The sequence below is a fragment of the Triticum aestivum genome, chromosome 1D (genome assembly GCF_018294505.1).
Source record: "Triticum aestivum cultivar Chinese Spring chromosome 1D, IWGSC CS RefSeq v2.1, whole genome shotgun sequence".
Lineage (NCBI taxonomy): Eukaryota > Viridiplantae > Streptophyta > Magnoliopsida > Poales > Poaceae > Triticum > Triticum aestivum.
This window is the reverse complement of record NC_057796.1, coordinates 368,160,759-368,182,512: the sequence shown is the minus strand read 5'-3', so window position 1 is coordinate 368,182,512 and position 21,754 is coordinate 368,160,759.

The window sequence follows — 21,754 nt, the reverse complement described above, 5'->3', positions numbered from 1 at the left end:
TTGGAACATTCGCTTTGATGAGATGATCAAAGCGTTTGGGTTTACACAGACTTATGGAGAAGCCTGTGTTTACAAGAAAGTGAGTGGGAGCTCTGTAGCATTTCTCATATTATATGTGGATGACATACTATTGATGGGAAATGATATAGAATTCTTGGAAAGTATAAAGGCCTATTTGAATAAGTGTTTTTCAATGAAGGACCTTGGAGAAGCTGCTTATATATTAGGCATCAAGATCTATAGAGATAGATCAAGACGCCTCATTGGTCTTTCACAGAGTACATACCTTGACAAGATATTGAAGAAGTTCAGTATGGATCAGTCCAAGAAGGGGTTCTTGCCTGTATTGCAAGGTGTGCAATTGAGCACGGCTCAATGCCCGACCACGGCAGAAGATATAGAAGAGATGAGTGTCATCCCCTATGCCTCGGCCATAGGGTCTATTATGTATGCCATGCTGTGTACCAGACCTGATGTAAACCTTGCCGTAAGTTTGGTAGGAAGGTACCAAAGTAATCCCGGCAAGGAACACTGGACAGCGGTCAAGAATATCCTGAAGTACCTGAAGAGGACTAAGGATATGTTTCTCGTTTATGGAGGTGACGAAGAGCTCGTCGTAAAGGGTTACGTCGACGCTAGCTTCGACACAGATCTGGATGACTCGAAGTCACAGACCGGATACGTGTATATATTGAATAGAGGAGCAGTAAGCTGGTGCAGTTGCAAGCAAAGCGTCGTGGCGGGATCTACATGTGAAGCGGAGTACATGGCAGCCTCGGAGGCAGCACAGGAAGCAGTCTGGATGAAGGAGTTCATTACCGACCTAGGGGTGATTCCCAATGCGTCGGGCCCAATGACTCTCTTTTGTGACAACACTGGAGCTATTGCCCTTGCGAAGGAGCCCAGGTTTCACAGGAAGACCAGGCATATCAAGCGTCGCTTCAACTCCATTCGTGAAAGTGTTCAAAATGGAGACATAGATATTTGTAAAGTACATACGGACCTGAATGTAGCAGATCCGTTGACTAAACCTCTCCCTAGGGCAAAACATGATCAACACCAGGACGCAATGGGTGTTCGATTCATCACAATGTAACTAGATTATTGACTCTAGTGCAAGTGGGAGACTGTTGGAAATATGCCCTAGAGGCAATAATAAATGGTTATTATTATATTTCTGTGTTCATGATAATAGTCTATTATTCATGCTATAATTGTATTGTCCGGAAATCATAATACATGTGTGAATACATAGACCACAACCTGTCCCTAGTAAGCCTCTAGTTGACTAGCTCGTTGATCAACAGATAGTCATGGTTTCCTGACTATGGACATTAGATGTCATTGATAACGGGATCACATCATTAGGAGAATGATGTGATGGACAAGACCCAACTTAAGCATAGCATAAAAGATCGTGTAGTTTCGTTTGCTAGAGCTTTTCCAATGTCAAGTATCTTTTCCTTAGACCATGAGATCGTGCAACTCCCGGATACCGTAGGAGTGCTTTGGGTGTGCCAAACGTCACAACGTAACTGGGTGACTATAAAGGTGCATTACGGGTATCTCCGAAAGTGTCTGTTGGGTTGGCACGGATTGAGACTGGGATTTGTCACTCCGTGTGACGGAGAGGTATCTCTGGGCCCACTCGGTAATGCATCATCATAATGAGCTCAATGTGACTAAGGAGTTAGTCATGGGATCATGCATTGCGGTACAAGTAAAGAGACTTGCCGGTAACGAGATTGAACAAGGTATTGGGATACCGACGATCGAATCTCGGGCAACTAACATACCGATTGACAAAGGGAATTGCATACGGATTGATTGAATCCTCGACACCGTGGTTCATCCGATGATATCATCGTGGAACATGTGGGAGCCAACATGGGTATCCAGATCCCGCTGTTGGTTATTGACCGGAGAGGCGTCTCGGTCATGTCTGCATGTCTCCCGAACCCGTAGGGTCTACACACTTAAGGTCCGGTGACGCTAGGGTTGTAGAGATATATGTATGCGGAAACCCGAAAGTTGTTCGGAGTCCCGGATGAGATCTCGGACGTCACGAAAGGTTCCGGAATGGTCCGGAGGTAAAGATTTATATATGGGAAGTCTTATTTTGGTCGCCGGAAAAGTTTCGCGCTTTATCGGTATTGTACCGGGAGTGCCGAAAGGGGTCCGGGGGTCCACCAAGGGGGTCCACCAGCCCCGGGGGGCCACATGGGCTGTAAGGGGTGTGCCTTGGCCTATATGGGCCAAGGGCACCAGCCCCAAGAGGCCCATGCGCAAGAGATAAGAAAGAAGGGAGAGTCCTAAAAGGGGAAGGCACCTCCGAGGTGCCTTGGGGGGGAAGGACTCCCCCCTGGCCGCACCCTTCCTTGAAGGAAGGGGCAAGGCTGCGCCCCCCCTCTCCCTTGGCCCTATATATAGTGGGGGGAAGGGAGGGCAGCGAGATCTAAGCCTTGGGCGCCTCCCTCCTCCCCTGCAACCTCTCTCTCTCGCAGAAGCTCGGCGAAGCCCTGCCGGAGACCCGCTACATCCACCACCACGCCGTCGTGCTGTTGGATCTCCATCAACCTCTCCTTCCCCCTTGCTGGATCAAGAAGGAGGAGACGTCGCTGCACCGTACGTGTGTTGAACGCGGAGGTGCCGTCCGTTCGGCACTTGGTCATCAGTGATTTGGATCACGGCGAGTACGACTCCGTCATCCACGTTCATTGGAACGCTTCCGCTCGCGATCTACAAGGGTATGTAGATCCACTCCTTTCCCCTCGTTGCTAGTAGACTCCATAGATGCATCTTGGTGAGCGTAGGAAAATTTTAATTATGCTACGATTCCCAACACACCTTTCCCATAATCTCATCTAAAACCCTAATTTTAGGGGCGCCGTCATGTCGAATTTTTGGTCGCAGTGGGTACACCGACGAGGGAGGGGATTCGATCATGTATTGTCCATGTTCACCTACACCAGATTCAAAGGTAGTTCAGTTAGTTAGCGCTTATGGCCTATCTGAACGATACCTTGGTTTATTTGAAGTGTTAATTGTGTTTTGGAGGGATTATTACAGTTTAACAGGCAAGCTGATGATCCTTGGTATATTGCACATCAATATGAGTCAATCCAGTGGGGTAGAGAGAAGATGGCATTGAAGGAGACGGTGGCTAATTTGGGTGTTGAATTAGCGAGTAAAAATAGGTTGATTGTTGAGCTGAAGCTTACTATAAGGAAGAAAAGATAATTGCAGAGCTTCTTTGCAAGGATAAGTTGAAACTAAAGACTGATATGGCCATATTTGATCATGTGGTAGAGGATCTGCAAATGGATGGAGAGGATAAAGCAAAATTCATACAAGGACTTGAAGTGATAAAGGGAGAGGAGAAAACAGATACATGGTGGCACTTATCATAGTTTTCATCTCCGTACTAGCTTTTTACTATGTAGTTTAGGTACATTGAAATAATGTAAGAGATCTCAAACGTGATGGGTTGTTGAGTAAGTTTGTACTACTGGAATCTAGATAAGATGTGCATCTTGTTAACCGCTTGTTATTAGGCTATTTGGTGTGTAAAAGCTCTGTAATTTAGTCCACATGATATGCATCTTATTGGTTTGTAGAACTTTCAGGCAAAAAAGGTCATTTTTTATGGATATTTGATGAAATTTCCCATATCAGTATAGATCATATGCAATTTGGTGTCTATAAACTGAGAATTTAAGGAATTGAAAACATTGTGCATTGTGAACTAGTCCACTTGAAATTATTGTTGCATCTACATGTTTCTGACACCAGCATGCTCAAGACAACAAGTTGACAAACATAGAAAATAATGCTCCTAAAAAACACATTTGAGAACAATTTTCCCTCCCTCTAATATCTTTATCTTAACCCTAAACTGGTTAATTGCAGCACAATTATCAGCACCTTTCTTCAATAACACCTCAATTTGCATATAATTTTTTCTTGAGTAAATATTTATTCCAAGCCTTCTTCTGCAGCAATTCTTGATTCCATGCTTTGTAGGCCTGTAATTCACTAAGAAATGCATCATTTTTTATTTTGAGCCGACGCACCATGTCACACAAATCAATCAAGTGTTGCTTCAAGAACTCGGGAACTTCTGGATTATTTGAAGAACTTGCATCCACCAACCTATGATACTAACACAAATCAGAGTCAAGAATATGTTTTCCTTTTTTACCAGAAAATGTTGAAAAATGCAAAGAAAAAGGAAATCACCCGAACTCTAGTATAGTTGAAATATTTCTGCCCTGGGTTGCAATCGCTCCAACAAATTCATCTGGAAGTCTTTTCTTTGCACCAACATTTAGTTGCCGGTGAATATTACAACAACTACTCTTTGTACGGTATCGGGGAGTAGAATGAGGACTCGCCGTCACTGCGCCACGCAATGTTGCTGACGCTAGAGCTAGACATGTCCTAGCTTTATGCATACTCATGAAATCATAAAAATGTCAGTGGTCATTAACTAGCTCATGAACTAGCTCAGTGTGCAGTGGTTGTCGTGATAAACTAGCTCAATTTGCAGTGAGCAGTGGAGGTTGATAAACTAGCCCATAAAACTAGCCATGTCCATAATCTAATCCCATAATACTCAAACGTGCGGCTTCATCAAAGATGATTTAGCGAAGTAGGAACTTCGTTGCGGCGCCAGTGAGAGGGAGCAGCCAAGCCAGCACCAACGCATCTACGCCGCCCCGCGCTGATGCGGGAGCAACCCTACCATCACCACTACATATGCACTGACACGCCCCACTCAGATCCGCACTGCCATGTCCCGTCAAGACCCAGACCCGCAACTCCTTGTCTAGATCCGCTCCGTGCAGATGACACTAGGAGGCGAGGAGGAAGGCCATGAACGCGCCTCTATGAGGGGGGGGGGGCACGTGTCGATCCATTATGGCAATAGTGAGGAGGTGGAAGACCAACGTGTCAGAGACAAGCACTGTCGAGGAGGTGTGGCGACGGCTGGTGGTGTGGCGCCTGCCTCTAACCAAGACTTAGGGTTCGAGGAGGGGGGAGGGGGAATGCGGCGGCGCGAATGAGCTTCAGTAACTTATCCGCAACTGGCTTTGTCTCTATGACATGTGGGCCAGGCATTTGCTTGGCCCACCTATCATAGAGACAAAAGGCAAGTGTAGTAAGTCACCTGTGCTGCGTCTGTGGCGGCTGAGCGCGTGACTTGGCTTGTCCCACCTCTTTTTTTGCGCCAAAACCTGTAGTGCTATGTACAAAAAGGACATATCAATAGCCAAAATTGGATTTAACAAATATTTTTTAGAGCACTGATTTTGCTTTTTTTTTTGCACAGAGCACCACACAGTTCATTTCACCATGGAATTTGGCACGTATTTAGAACATTTGTATATGTTTGTCACCAAATTTTTTAGATTTTTAAAAAATGTTTTAATAGTTTTTGATTTTTAATTCGACCAGGAGCATATGAGCGTGGTACCAAAACATCATTCCCAACCAGTAGGCTATTTCCTACCCGTGGCTATTATTAGTGTGTTGGTTATGGTACTAGTATGTTGGTTTATGTTACTGTGATTGATTGCTCATGAATTTTTGTGTTCATTATGGTAGCGTTGTCTTTGTTTCCATGCTATGCCGGGTAACCTCGCCACAAGGAGAAGATATTACCATAGCAACAGTTTTGCTGCCAATAAAAAAAGGAATAATTGCGTTAGAAAATGCAATGCATCAAACCAAATAGCCGCATCCAGTTTTTTGAATGGTCCAAAATAATGTTCTGCAGGCGATCAAACGAACTGCACAACATGCTTTTAGAGTTGGTTCTACTACAATAGGCCCTGGCCAGCCATGTTCTAGGGAGTCCCAAAAAGGCTGCATGCTACCAATCACACTCCTACTGTACATCTTCAAAAAATACTGCAATGCAGTGTGGCGTAGAAAGACTTTTGGGGGAGAAATTCAAGGCAAGATACCCATCAAATAAATACCTTGAGCTGAAACACACACCCTAGTGGAATGTAGAAATATCGTAGACCACCAAATTGCGAGTCCACGGATGTAGATAAAAGTATAATAATGTATCATGTTAATCGTGATATTTTTCTGGCCTGTGACAGCACTTGGGAATTACAAATATTCAAATTCTGGTGTAGATGAGTTTCAAGCCTGAGGGGGGAGCAGCTGGATGAAACCAATTGATAATCGTCACACCGGGGTTTCATGCATCACAATTATCTAACTCGCACCGTGTAAACGCCGATGGCCTCAATATATTTGCCAGATCTACCATAGAACCCCACGATGCTGCTGCCCTCATCAGCCACGAACCTGAAATGAGTTGCCGACACATCTGGACCTGGATGATCATGAGTTCCGAAAGGTCCGTACGTTCTGCTACTTCTTGAGCTTGCGTTGGTTTTTCCTTGAAGAGGAAAGGGTGATGCAGCAATGTAGAGATAAGTATTTCCCTCAGTTTCAGAACCAAGGTATCAATCTAGTAGGAGACAACGCACAAATCACCGAATATCTGCACAAACAATCAAACAACTTGCATCCAACGCGATAAAGGGGTTGTCAATCCCTTCACGGTTACTTGCAAAAGTGAGATCTGATAGAGATAGATGAAAGGTAAAGTAATTTTTTTTTGGTATTTTTGGTTTATAGATCGGAAAGTAAATGATTTCAAAATAGTGATTGGAAACTAATATGATAGATCGGAAACTTATATGATGGAAAATAGACCCGGGGCCATAGGTTTCACTAGAGGCTTCTCTTAAGATAGCAAATAATATAGTGGGTGAACAAATTACTGTCGAGCAATTGATAGAAAAGCGCAAAGTATGACGATATCTAAGGCAATGATCATGAATATAGTCATCACATCCGTGTAAAGTAGACCGAAACGATTCTACATCTACTACTATTACTCCACACATCGACCGCTATCCAGCATGCATCTAGAGTATTAAGTTCGTAAAGAACGGAGTAACACATTAAGTAAGATGACATGATGTAGAGGAATTAACTCAAGAAATATGATGAAACCCCATCTTTTTATCCTCGATGGCAACAATACAATACGTGCCTTACTGCCCTACTGTCACTGGGAAAGGATACCGCAAGATTGAACCCAAAGCTAAGCACTTCTCCCATTGCAAGAAAAACCAATCTAGTTGGCCAAACCAAACCGATAGTTCAAAGAGAATTAGAAAGATATCAAATCATGCATAAAAGAATTCAGAGAAGATTCAAATAATATTCATAGATAAGATGATCATAAATCCACAATTCATCGGATCTCAGCAAACACAACGCAAAAAGGTATTACGTCGAATATATCTCCAAGAACATCGAGGAGAATATGGTATTGAGAATCAAAGAGAAAGATGAAGCCATCTAGCTACTAGCTATGGACCCATATTTCTGTGGTAAACTACTCACGCTTCATCAGAAGGGCAATAGAATTGATGTAGAAGCCCTCCGTGATCAAATCCCCCTCCGACAGGGTGCCGGAAAAGGTCCCTAGGTGGGATCTCATGGGTACAGAAGGTTGCGGCGGTGGAAAAGTGTTTTCGTGGATGCCTCTGGTGGTTTGGGGATATTTGGGAATATATAGGCGAAAGAATTAGGCCAGGAGGCTCACAGGGGGCCCACAAGGGTGGGGGCACGCCCTCCGTCCTTGTGGCCGCCTCGTGGCTCCTTCGACTTCATCTCCAAGTCTCCTGGTTGTCTTCTGGTCCAAGAAAAATCATCGCGAAGGTTTCATTCCGTTTGGACTCCGCTTGGTATTCCTTTTATGCGAAACTATAAAACAAGGAAAAAACAGAAACTGGCACTGGGCTCAAGGTTAATATGTTAGTCCCAAAAATAATATAAAATAGCATATTAATGCATATAAAACATCCAAAACAGATAATATAATAGCATGGAACAATAAAAAATTATAGATATTTTGGAGACGTATCAAGCATCCCCAAGCTTAATTCCTGCTCGTCCTCGAGTAGGTAAATGATAAAAACAGAATTTTTGATGTGGAATGCTACCTAACATATTTATCTGTGTAATTTTCTTTATTGTGGCATGAATGTTAAGATCCATAAGATTCAAAACAGAAGTTTGATATTGACATAAAAACAATAATACTTCAAGCATACTAACAAGGCAATTATGTCTTCTCAAAATAACATGGCCAAAGAAAGCTTATCCCTACAAAATCATATTGTCTGGCTATGCTCCATCTTCATCACACAAAATATTCAAATCATGCACAACCCCGATGACAAGCCAAGCAATTGTTTCATACTTTTGATGTTCTCAAAGTTTTTCAACTTTCACGCAATACATGAGCGTGAGCCATGGAACAGAATATGGTGGTTGTGGAGAAGACAAAAAGAAGGAGATAGTCTCACATCAACTAGGCGTATCAATGGGCTATGGGGATGCCCATCAATAGATATTAATGTGAGTGAGTAGGGATTTCCATGCAACGGATGCACTAGAGCCATAGGTTTATGAAAGCTCAAAAAGAAACTAAGTGGGTGTGCATCCAACTCGCTTGCTCACGAAGGCCTAAGGCAATTTGAGGAAGCCAATCATTGGTATACACAAGCCAAATTATAGAATGAAAATTTCCCACTAGTATATGAAAGTGACAACATATGAGACTCTCTATCATGAAGATCATGGTGCTACTTTGAAGCACAAGTGTGGTAAAAGGATAGTAACATTTTCCCTTCTCTCTTTTCTCTCATTTTTTTATTTGGGCCTTCTCTCATTTTTTGGCCTCTTTTATTTTCGTCCGGAGTCTCATCGCGACTTGTGGGGGAATCATAGTCTCCATCATCCTTTCCTCACATGGGACAATGCTCTAATAATGAAGATCATCACACTTTTATTTACTTACAACTCAAGAATTACAACTCGATATTTAGAACAAAATATGACTATATCAATGCCTCCGGCGGTGTACCGGGATGTGCAATGAATCAAGAGTGACATGTATGAAATAATTATGAATGGTGGCTTTGCCACAAATACGATGTCAACTACATGATCATGCAAAGCAATATGACAATGATGGAACGTTTCATAATAAACGGAACGGTGGAAAGTTTCATGGCAATATATCTCGGAATGGCTATGGAAATGCCATAATAGGTAGGTATGGTGACTGTTTTGAGGAAGGTATATGGTGGGTGTATGATACCGGCGATAGTTGCACGGTACTAGAGAGGCTAGCAATGGTGGAAGGGTGAGAGTGCGTATAATCCATGGACTCAACATTAATCATAAAGAACTCACATACTTATTGCAAAAATATATTAGTTATCGAAACGAAGTACTACACGCATGCTCATAGGGGGGATAGATTGCTAGGAAAAGACCATCGCTCGTCCCCGACCGCCACTCATAAAGAAGACAATCAATAAATAAATCATGCTCCGACTTCATCACATAACGGTTCACCATACGTGCATGGTACGAGAATCACAAAGAACAAGTATTTCTACAATCCACAATTACTCACTAGCATGGGTCTAATATCACCATCTTTATATCTCAAAACAATCATAAAGAATCAAACTTCTCATTGTATTCAATGCACTTTATATGAAAGTTTTTATTATATCCCTCTTGGATGCCTATCATATTAGGACATAATTTATAACCAAAGCAAATTACCATGCTGTTTAAAGACTCTCAAAATAATATAAGTGAAGCACGAGAGTTCATTAATTTCTATAAAATAAAACCACCGCCGTGCTCTAAAAAGATATAAGTGAAGCACTAGAGCAAAATTGCCTAGCTCAAAAGATATAAGTGAAGCACATAGAGTATTCTAATAAATCACGATTCATGAGTGTCCCTCTCAAAAGGTGTGTACAACAAGGATGATTGTGGCAAACTAAAAATCAAAGACTGAAATCATACAAGACGCTCCAAGCAAAACACATAGCATGTGGTGAATAAAAATATAGCCTCAAGTAGAGTTACCGATAGACGAAGACGAAAGAGGGGATGCCTTCCGGGGCATCCCCAAGCTTAGGCTCTTGGCTGTCCTTGAATATTACCTTGGGGTGCCTTGGGCATCCCCAAGCTTATGCTCTTGCCACTCCTTATTCCATAGTCCATCAAATACTTACCCAAAACTTGAAAATTTCACAACACAAAACTCAATAGAAAATCCCATAAGCTCCGTTAGTATAAGAAAATAAATCACCACTTTTGGTACTGTTGTGAACTAATTCTTTATTTATATTGGTGTAATATCTACTGTATTCCAACTTTTCCATGGTTCATACCCCCCAATACTACCCATAGATTCATCAAAATAAGCAAACAACACATAGAAAAAAGAATTTGTCAAGAACAGTCTGTAGTAATCTGTAACTCTCGAATACTTCTATAACTTCAAAAATTCTGGAAAATTAGGACAACCTGGTAAATTTGTGTACCAATCTTTTGCAAAAATAATCATATTGATAGCACGATTATGTAAAAAATGAAAATTATTTTCCTGGGCGCAAAAGTTTCTGATTTTCAGCAAGATCAAAACAACTATCACCGTAAGCTATCCCAAAGGTCTTACTTGGCACAAACACTAATTAAAACACAAAACCACATCTAACCAGAGGCTAGATGAATTATTTAAAGGAAAACAGGAAGGAAAAATATTGGGTTGTCTCCCAACAAGCGCTTTTCTTTAAAGCCTTTTAGGTAGGCGTTGATAATTTTAATGATGCTCACATGAAAGATAGCAATTGAAACACAAAGAGAGTATTATAAAACATGTGACAAACAAGTTTAAGTCTAACATGCTTCCTATGAATAGGGATCTCATAAGCAAACAAATTATCAAGACAAGCAAAACCCAGCATATGCAAGGAACAAGAAAGAAACAATAGCAATCTCAACATAACGAGAGGTAATTTTGTAACATGAAAATTTCTACGACCATATTTTCCTCTCTCATAATAATTACATGTAGGATCATAATCCAATTCAACAATATAACTATCACATAAAATATTCCCAACATGATCCACATGCATGCAAAGTTGACACTCTTCCGAAATAGTGAGATTATCATAAAATAAAGTCATGACCTCTCCGAACCCACTTTTATCAAAACTTCATAAGATTGAACATTATCCAAATATGTGGGATATAAAGTTGACACTCTTCCAAACGAACTTTCAGTATTATTGCAAACATTATTATGAATCTCATATTCTTCATGGGGCTAAAATAAATTTTCAAGATTATAAGAAGAATCACCCCAATCATGATCATTGCAACAAGTAGTGGACATAGAAAAACTAGCATCCCCAAGCTTAGGGTTTTGCATATCATTAACACAATTGACATCAATAGAATTTATAGTAAAATCATTGCAATCATGCTTTTTATTCAAGGAGCTATCATGAATCAGTTCATAAATTTCTTCATCACAATTTTCAGATTCACGAATCTCAAGCAAAACTTCATAAAGATAATCTAGTGCACTCAAATCACTAGCAATTGGTTCATCATGATTGGGTGTCTTAAAAAGATTAGAAAGGGGATGAGGATCCATATCAATAAATTTTTAGCAAGCGAAGATGCAAGCAAAGATAACAAACAAGGAAAAAGGCATACAGAAAGAAGGGCGAAGAAAAGGCAAATCTTTTCGAAAATCATTTTAGAAGTGGGGGAGAGGAAAATGAGAGGCAAAAGGTGAATAATGAAATGCAAGAGATGAGAGTTTATGATGGGTACTTGGTATGTCTTGACTTGGCGTAGATCTCCCCGGCAACGGCGCCAGAAATTCTTCCTGCTACTTCTTGAGCTTACGTTGGTTTTCCCTTGAAGAGGAAAGGGTGATGCATCAAAGTAGAGATAAGTATTTCTCTTAGTTTGAGAACCAAGGTATCAATACAGTAGGAGACAACACACAAATCACCGAATATCTGCACAAACAATCAAACAACTTGCGCCCTACGCGATAAAGGGGTTGCCAATCCCTTCACGGTTACTTGCAAAAGTGAGATCTGATAGAGATAGATGAACGGTAAAGTAAATATTTTTGGTATTTTTGGTTTATAGATCGGAAAGTAAAATATTGCAAAATAGTAGATCGGAAACTAATATGATAGATCAGAAAGTTATATGATGGAAAATAGACCCGGGGGCCATAGGTTTCACTAGAGGCTTCTCTCAAGATAGCAAATAATACGGTGGGTGAACAAATTACTGCCGATCAATTGATAGAAAAGCGCAAAGTTATGACGATATCTAAGGCAATGATCATGAATATAGGCATCAAGTCCGTGTCAAGTAGATCGAAACGATTCTGCATCTACTACTATTACTCCACGCATTGACCGCTATCCAGCATGCATCTAGAGTATTAAGTTCATAAAGAACAGAGTAACGCATTAAGTAAGATGACATGATGTAGAGGAATTAACTCAAGAAATATGATGAAAACCCCATCTTTTTATCCACGATGGCAACAATACAATACGTGACTTGCTGCCCCTATTGTCACTGGGAAAGGACACCGCAAGATTGAACCCAAAGCTAAGTACTTCTCCCATTGCAAGAAAAACCAATCTAGTTGGCCAAACCAAACCGATAGTTCGAAGAGAATTACAAAGATATCAAACCATGCATAAAAGAATTCAGAGCAGATTCAAATAATATTCATAGATAAGCTGATCATAAATCCACATTTCAGCGGATCTCGACAAACACACCGCAAAAAGGTATTACATCGAATAGGTCTCCAAGAATATCGAGGAGAACATGGTATTGAGAATCAAAGAGAGAGATGAAGCCATCTAGCTACTAGCTATGGACCCGTAGGTCTGTGGTAAACTACTCACGCTTCATCGGAAGGGCAATAGAGTTGATGTAGAAGCCCTCCGTGATCGAATCCCCCTCCGGCAGGTGGCCGGAAAAGGTCCCTGGATGGGATCTCATGGGTACAGAAGGTTGCGGCGGTGGAGAAGTGTTTTCGTGGATGCCTTTGATGGTTTGGGGATATTTGGGAATATATAGGCGAAAGAATTAGGTCAGGATTCTCAGAAGGGGCCCACAAGGTTGGGGGTCGCGCCCTACCCCCTGGGCACGCCCTCCGTCCTTGTGGCCGCCTCGTGGCTCCTCCGACTTCATCTCTAAGTCTTCTGGTTGTCTTCTGGTCCAAGGAAAATCATCGCGAAAATTTCATCCGTTTGGACTCCGTTTGGTATTCCTTTTCCACGAAACTCTAAAATAAGGAAAAAACAGAAACTAGCATTGGGCTCTAGTTTAATAGGTTAGTCCCAAAAATAATATAAAATAGCATATTAATGCATATAAAACATCCAAAATAGATAATATAATAGCATGAAACAATAAAAAATTATAGATACGTTGGAGACGTATCACGTTTCTTCGTTGGTGACAAACGTAAGGAACTTCATGATAATGATTCCATTATGATTCCCGTATCCTCCACATACTTCCTTGACAAACTCCGATGGGCCAAAGCGGATCTGCACCCCAAAATGATGCCATAATTAATTAATTCTGTAAGCTCATCAAGGTGCTACAAAACTATACTATGTACTACTCCCTACATTTCTAAATATAAGTCTTTTTAGAGATTCCACTACAAACCACATACGGATGTATTAGACATATTTTAGATTGTAGATTCACTTATTTTGCTCCGTATGTAGTCCACAGTGAAATCTCCAAAAAGACTTATATTTAGGAGCAGAGGGAGTACCATGCAATATGCATGCGTGAGAAAGCAAAAGAACACACCATTTTAGTTGTGTCATTGTGGAATCCTGCGCCCCAAGGACCAACACTTTGCTTCTTCCCAGCTTGTTCGATGTAAGAAAAGGAGAATGCATCAATTAAAACTTTGTAGCTAACCGTGAGACTTGTCAGACACCATGGCTTTTCATTAATGTCTCGAGCACCACCTCCACCGCCACCCCAGGATCCACTCTTAGTGGGGGTGGGCTAGTGTGTCAGCATTACAGTTTTATCTCACGTATGCATTTCATAGTTCGAGTCGATTATTTGTTGCCTTTGACTCTTTGTATCTTATATTCCATGCCAACGTTTTTCTTTTGATAATCTTCCAGTTTCTCTTATGTTTTTGAAGTTATCCTTTCATTTATCAGATATTTTTTGTTGTTTCCTTGGTCAGATTAGTGCTGGTATCAGATACGTGACACATCATGCATGTTGGTTAGCGTCCTTAGGCCAGGCATTCTTACTGATTTATTAATCCAGTTGACTGGTTATGGACAGAAAGCAGGAGAGTTGCTTTATGTTTTCTCAGCGTTGTTTCTTTGTATGCTTACATGGTTACTCCCTTTGTATAGGCTCATCTAGGTAGATGGACTAACGTAAGGGTCTACCAGAGATGTGGAGTTGATTCTCGTTGCTTGTTTAAACTATATATACCGCTTGAGATTTTGTAGAAGTGAAGGGATCATGCTATTTTACTGAGGTGATATTTTATTTATGGATCTTCTTTCCTCATGACCAAGAAGAATATTGTCTGGTTTGGCAATATACAATTAATTGATACAACATGTATGAATGTGATACCTACTTGGTGTGCCTTTGGTATGCTAGAATCTAATAGTAAAGTAATTTCGAATGCCTAAGCTGACGGTTTGCTACCTATATTGCTGGGTTGCATGCTTTAAGAAGGTGATTTAGCCTGTTGGTCATTCATATCTCTATCCATCTGCGTGCGTCGTTTTAGAAAACCAAATTTACAGCATCACTACTGCAGGATGCTGCTAACGCGACACTACGATCAGAGACCCTTCGACGAAACTGTGTGCGATGCCATAATCGCAAACGGTGGTGTAAAAAACCCATCAAAAAAGGTGCAAAACATTTGCGATGATGGATGCATCAAACACGGTTCAGATTTCAGTTGCGTGTGCGAAGCAGGGCGTACGGTTGATCCACATGAACTGTTTGCGATTAGACAGAACAACAGAAACGGGCAGCCATATTAATGCATGTGTGATATACGGCATACGGTTCGCTCCGATGAACTATTTGCTATTAGTGAAAGCAGCAGAAACGGTCAGTCAGATCAAGGTGTGTGTGATATACGGCATACGGTTCAGTCGAATGAACTGTTTTCGATTAGGGAAGAGAACATATATGGTTCAACTTAAGGTTCAGTCGAATGCACACCAACGTGCGTGATGGTGCGCCGGCCCCAAACACTAGCAACACAACTTATAAATTGACGGATGGAGTACTAGTTACAGTGATGCATATAATTAAGCAAAGAGATCGCACATGTCTGTATTGACTAGAACTAGAATGCAATAGCACAATAAGAATTAAGGCCACGATGATGCGATCGCAGTGGTGGTTACAGGAGGCAAGAAGAAAGATGCATCCATCAACGTACGACCTCCTCCTCCTCAACTCAGTGCGCCGGGCCACCATTCGGCGGCTAAGGAGCGGCGGCTTTTGTGGCGAGGTCAAGGTGCTTCTCAGCTAAGGCATCCAAGGCTTCCAGCCGGTTGAAGAAGGCCAACGTCATAGCAACCTCACTAACCTTGTAGATACCTATGTACATGATTCACTCATACACATGGATGTGTAGGTCTATGGTTTCTTGCAGGGCGAGGCACCTCGCGGTGAGCGCGACCACCATGTGGACATTCTTCGTGGCATCGGCGGGCAGTCGCAGGGCCAGCAATGCTTGAAAGAGGTTCCGGCCATGGAGGCCGATTAGGGTGGCAGGCAATGAGGAGCCCGGGCGCGCGGGCTGGAGGAGTACGGTGATTTCGTCCGCGAGCTTCTTGACGACGGTGAACCTGTTGGTGGTGCGAACGATCATCTGGTCGTACTGAGAGTCGTAGCTGGCGTTGATATGTCTCCAACGTATCTATAATTTTTTATTGTTCCATGCTGTTTTATTATCAATCTTGGATGTTTTATAATAAATTTATAGTCATTTTATATCATTTTTTGGTACTAACCTATTGACATAGTGCCATGTGCCAGTTCTTGTTTTTCCATGTTTTTTACATCGCAGGATATCAATAACAAATGGAGTCCAAATGCCACGAAACTCCATGATGATTTTTTATGGGCCAGAAGGAAGGCAATGGGCCCTGGTTGCACCTGGGGATGCCCCGAGGGGGGCACAACCCACCAGGGCGCGCCAGGAGGCCCAGGCGCGCCCTGGTGGGTTGTTCCCACCTTGGGTGCCCCCGGAGGCACCTCTTTGCTCTATAAATACCACAATATTCCAGAAACCCTAGAACAGGCGTCGAAATATTCATCCAGCCGCCGCAGAGTCCAAAACCACCAGATCCAATCTAGACACCATCACGGAGGGGTTCATCACTTCCATTGGTGCCTCTCTAATGATGCGTGAGTAGTTCTTTGTAGACCTTCGGGTCCGTAGTTAGTAGCTAGATGGCTTTCTCTCTTTTGGTGAATTCTCAATACAATGGTCTCTTGGAGATCCATATGATGTAAATCTTTTGCGGTGTGTTTGTTGGGATCTGATGAACTTTCAGTTTATGATCAGTCATATCTTTTTATATCCATGAAAGTTATTTGAGTTTCTTTGATCTCTTATATGTATGATCTCTTATAGCCTCGTATTTCTTCTCTGATATTTGGGTTTTGTTTGGCCAACTTGATCTATTTATCTTGCAATGGGAAGAGGTGCCCGGTAGTGGGTTCGATCTTACGGTGCTCGATCCCAGTGACAGAAGGGGAGACGACACGTATGTATCCTTGCTACTAAGGATAAAAAGACGAGATATATATCTACCGCCATATAGATAAACGGATCTTGTCTACATCATGTCATCGTTCTTATTGCATTACTCCGTTTTTCCATGAACTTAATACAGTAGATGCATGCTGGATAGCGGTCGATCTGTGGAGTAATAGTAGTAGATGCAGGCAGGAGTCGGTCTACTAATCTTGGACTGATGCCTATGTAATGATCATTGCCTGGATATCGTCATAATTATTTGAAGTTCTATCAATTTCCCAATAGTAATTTTTTTACCCACCGTTTGCTATTTTTCTCGAGAGAAGCCACTAGTGAAACCTACGGCCCCCAGGTCTTCTTTCTCATATATTTGCCTTGCGATCTACTTTTCCTTCGCATTTTTATTCAGATCTATTAAACCAAAAAATACAAAAATACTTTGCTGCACTTTATTTTATTTGCGATCTATCACTTCAATCTATTACAACTTTCTCCCGTCAACTTGCCAATTTCTGGCGCCGTTACCCGAAAGGGATTGACAACCCCTTTAACTCGTCGGGTTGCGAGGTGTCGTTATTTGTGTGCAGGTGTTCTTTATGTTGTGTTGCTTGGTTCTCCTACTGGTTCGATACCTTGGTTTCATAACTGAGGGAAATACTCTACCCTCGCTGTGCTACATCATCCCTACCTCTCCGGGGAAATACCGACGTAGTTCCAGCTACCATCAAGGAGAATTTCTGGCACCATTTCCGGGGAGGATCTTCAACAAAACCAGGTTCCTAATCATAAATCTCATCTCCTTGCAATTTACATTATTTGCCATTTGCCTCTCGTTTTCCTCTCCCCCACTTCACAAAAATTTGCCGTTTTATTTGCCTCTCTTTTTCCGTTCGTCGTTTTCTTGCCGGATCTGTTTTTGGGTGCAATCTTGTTGTGTGGTCATCATGACTCAAGAGAACACCAAATTATGTGATTTCTCAAATACCAACAACAATGATTTTATTGGCACTCCACTTGCTCCTCCCGCCACTAGTGCGGAGACTTGTGATATTAATACCGCTTTGCTGAATCTTGTTATGAAAGACCAATTTTCCGGTACTCCTAATGAGGATGTCGCGTCCCATCTTAATACCTTCATGGAATTATGCGATATTCAAAAGAAAAAAGATGTGGACAATGATGTGGTCAAGATGAAATTATTTCCGTTCTCTTTGCGTGATTCTGCAAAAATTTGGTTCTCTTCTTTGCCTCGCAATAGTATTTATTCTTGGAACAAGTGCAAAGACACTTTTATCACTAAGTATTTTGCTCCCGCAAAAATTATTTCCCTTAGAACCCAGATCATGAATTTCAAGCAACTTGAACATGAGCATGTTGCACAATCTTGGGAAAGGATGAAAATGATGCTAAGGAATTGCCCAACTCATGGGTTAAATCTTTGGATGATCATACAATTTTTTTATGCGGGATTGAATTATGTTTCTCGTAATCTTTTAGATTCCGCCGCGGGTGGTACTTTTATGTAAATTACTTTGGGTGAAGGCACCAAATTGCTTGATAATATCATGGCAAATTATTCACAATGGCATACTGAAAGAGCTCCTACTAGTAAAAAAGTTAATTCGGTTGAAGAAATTTCTTCTTTGAATGAAAAAGTTGATGCTCTTATGAAATTGGTTGCTACTAAATGTGCTCCTATTGATTTCAATGATATGCCTTTGTCTACTTTGATTGAGCAAAATAGTGATGCCACTGATGTGAATTTTATCTCTAGAAATAATTTCAACAACAATGCTTATAGAGGTAATTTTAATCCTAGGCCTTTTCCTAGTAATTCCTCTAACAATTATGGTAATTCCTATGGAAATCAATCTTACAATAATAATAGGAACACCTCTGATCTTGAGAATAATATCAAAGAATTTATCAACACACAAAAAGTTTTCAACACTTCCATAGAAGAAAAGTTGAATAAGATTGATGATTTGTCTAGAAGTGTTGATAGAATTGCTCATGATGTGGAAAATCTCAAGATGAAATTTTGTGTGTCTAAAGTAGATGAATCAATTAAAGCTCTTTATGTTTCTATGGATGAAAGTAACAAAATAACTACTATGCTTAGAGCTAAAAGAGAATTTTTAGAAAAAGATTTTTCTAGTGATTATTCTTACAAAGATGATGAAGATCTTAAAATGATTGGTGTTTCTTCTATTGATTCCTTGTTTAGTAAAATTAAGAATGATGAAAAAGGGACTGAAGAAGAGTCAACTTTAGGTAGAAGGCGTCCCAATATTCCGGAGGGTGAAAATCTTGTTGAGAAAATTGATGAAAGTGGGTTTGGAGAGGTCAAAACTTTAACTAGTGATGTGCCCACTCTTTTGGATTACAAAGACTTTAATTATGATAGTTGATCTTTGATTGATTGTATTTCTTTGTTGCAATCCATGATAAATTCACCCCATGCTTATGAACAAAACAAAGCTTTTACTAAACATATTGTTGATGCTATGATGAAAGCTTTGGAAGAAAAGTTGGAATTAGAAGTTTCAATTCCTAGAAAATTGCATGATGAGTGGGAACCTACTATCAAAGTCAAGATTAAAAATTATGAGTATTTTGCTTTATGTGACTTGGGTGCTAGTGTTTCTACAATTCCGAAATCTTTATGTGATGTGCTTGGTCTTACCAATCTTGAAGAATGTTCCTTGAATTTGCACTTGGCGGATTCTACTATTAAAAAGCCTATGGGAAGAATTAATGATGTTCTGATTCTTGCAGATAGGATTTATGTTCCCATAGATTTTATTGTTCTTGATATTGATTGCAATCCGTCTTGTCCAATTATTCTTGGTAGACCGTTTCTACGCACTATCGGTGCCGTGATTGATATGAAAGAAGGCAATATTAAGTTCCAATTTCCTTTAAGGAAAGGGATGGAACACTTTCCTAGAACTAGAATTAAGCCATCTTATGAATCAATCATGAGGGTATCTTATGGATCTCGAACCAAAGATGAAAAAATTTAGATCCTTGCTTTATGCCTAGCTAAGGGCGTAAAACTATAGCGCTTGTTGGGAGGCAACCCAATGAATAAAATTTATTTTTTCTTTTTGCTGTCTGTTCTTGAGTGTTAGCACAATTATACTTCTGTTATAATTGTGTTTTTGTGTTTAAATTAGTGTTTGTGCCAAGTAAAGCCTTTAGGATCTTCTTGGGTGATAGTTGTTTGATCTTGCTGAAAAAGACAGAAAGTTTGTGCTCACGGAAATAATTTTCATAATTCACAGGAAAGAGGTTTTTCCCTTATTCTTTCTGAAGAAAATTAATATACAAATTACCCTGGTCTTCCTATTTTGGTAGAATTTTTGGAGTTCCAGAAGTATTCAAACAAATCAGATTGCTACAGACTGTTCTGTTTTGACAGATTCTGTTTTCTTTGTGTTGTGTGCTTATTTTGATGGCTCTATGGTTTTATTTGATGAGTTTTTTCCATAGAAAAGTTGGAATACATGATATAATACAAAAGCAAAATATGAATTGGTTTGATACAGCACTTATAGTAGGGGTTTATTTTTCTTACACTAACGAATCTCACAAAGGTTTTGTTGAGTTTTGTGTGATTGAAGTTTTCAAGTTTTGGGTTATCTTACGATGGATGAAGGAATGATGTAAGAGCATAAGCTTCAGGATGCCCCAGAATCCCAAGATATTATCCAAGAATGAGCAACCAACTAAGCTTGGGGATGCCCCCCGAGTGGCATCCCCGCTTTCTTCCAACAACTATCGGTATTTTACTCGAGGCTATATTTTTATTCGTCACATGATATGTGTTTTGCTTGGAGCATCTTTTATGATATGTGTCTTTGATTGTTTTATTTTGTGTTTTAAGTCATCAATCCTTGTTGTCTAACTTAAATCTTTTATGTGCTAGGACTTGCTCTAGTGCTTCACTTATACCTTTTTGAGCACGGTGTGCTTTGTTATTTTTGCATAAATGCTCTCTTGCTTCACTTATATTTATTTGAGAGTTAGTAAAAATTTGAAGAAATTCTCTCTTGCTTCACTTAAATTATTTTGAGAGAAAGAAAATTTGTTATGCTCATGATCTTCACTTATATTTGTTTGAGCTTATGAAAAGCAACACATAAAAGTTAGTCCCAAAGTGATAGATATCCAAGAAGGATAAATTAAAAGAAAATGTCATGAAGATCATTGGACAAAATAAACTTGATTCTTAGTAATAGTTTTGAGAGACGATGTGATATGTGAGTTATGTTGATGAGTAATTGTGCTCTAGTAAGAATATTGGTGTTAAGGTTTGTGATTCCCTATGCATGCACGAAAGTCAATAATCATGCAATGAAAATTATATCCTACTTGTGGTGCATTATTCAGTGTTAATTATGCTTAATGCTTGCTTATGAGATTATTCGTTTCTTGGTTGGTCACTTCTCAATCTTTTTGCTAGCCTTCAATTTGCACTAAGTATGATCTCTACTTGTGCATCCAAAATCCTTTAAACCAATTTTGCCAAATGATTCCACTATATCTACCTATATGCGGTATTCTTTTGCCGTTCCAAGCAAATTTGCTTGTGCTATCTCTAATTTTCAAAATAAACTTCTCTTTTGTGTGTTTGTTTCGCTTAACGGGTGGCTAATATTTTCCATGCTGGATATGTTATTCTCAAGATGGGTGTTTATTCACTTGTCATTGCACGATAGTAAGGCAAAGGTTTTAGGGATGCCCAGTCCCGAAATGCAAAAATGAATTTACTTTATGTTGTCAAATAATAAATTCCTTGGAAAGTGTTGGTATGGAGGGCAACCGTGGATACGGTTAGCCATGGAAAGTGAAAGAATGGTGGAAAAAGGAATAAACTTTATTTTCTGTTTGGGAACCGCCTATGGCATATCTAGCATGGAAAGTGTTGGATACTCTAAGTCGTTTTCGTTGGTGGGATGGATACACCTCCTAAAATGTTTTTATCTCTATTTTTTCGCTTTG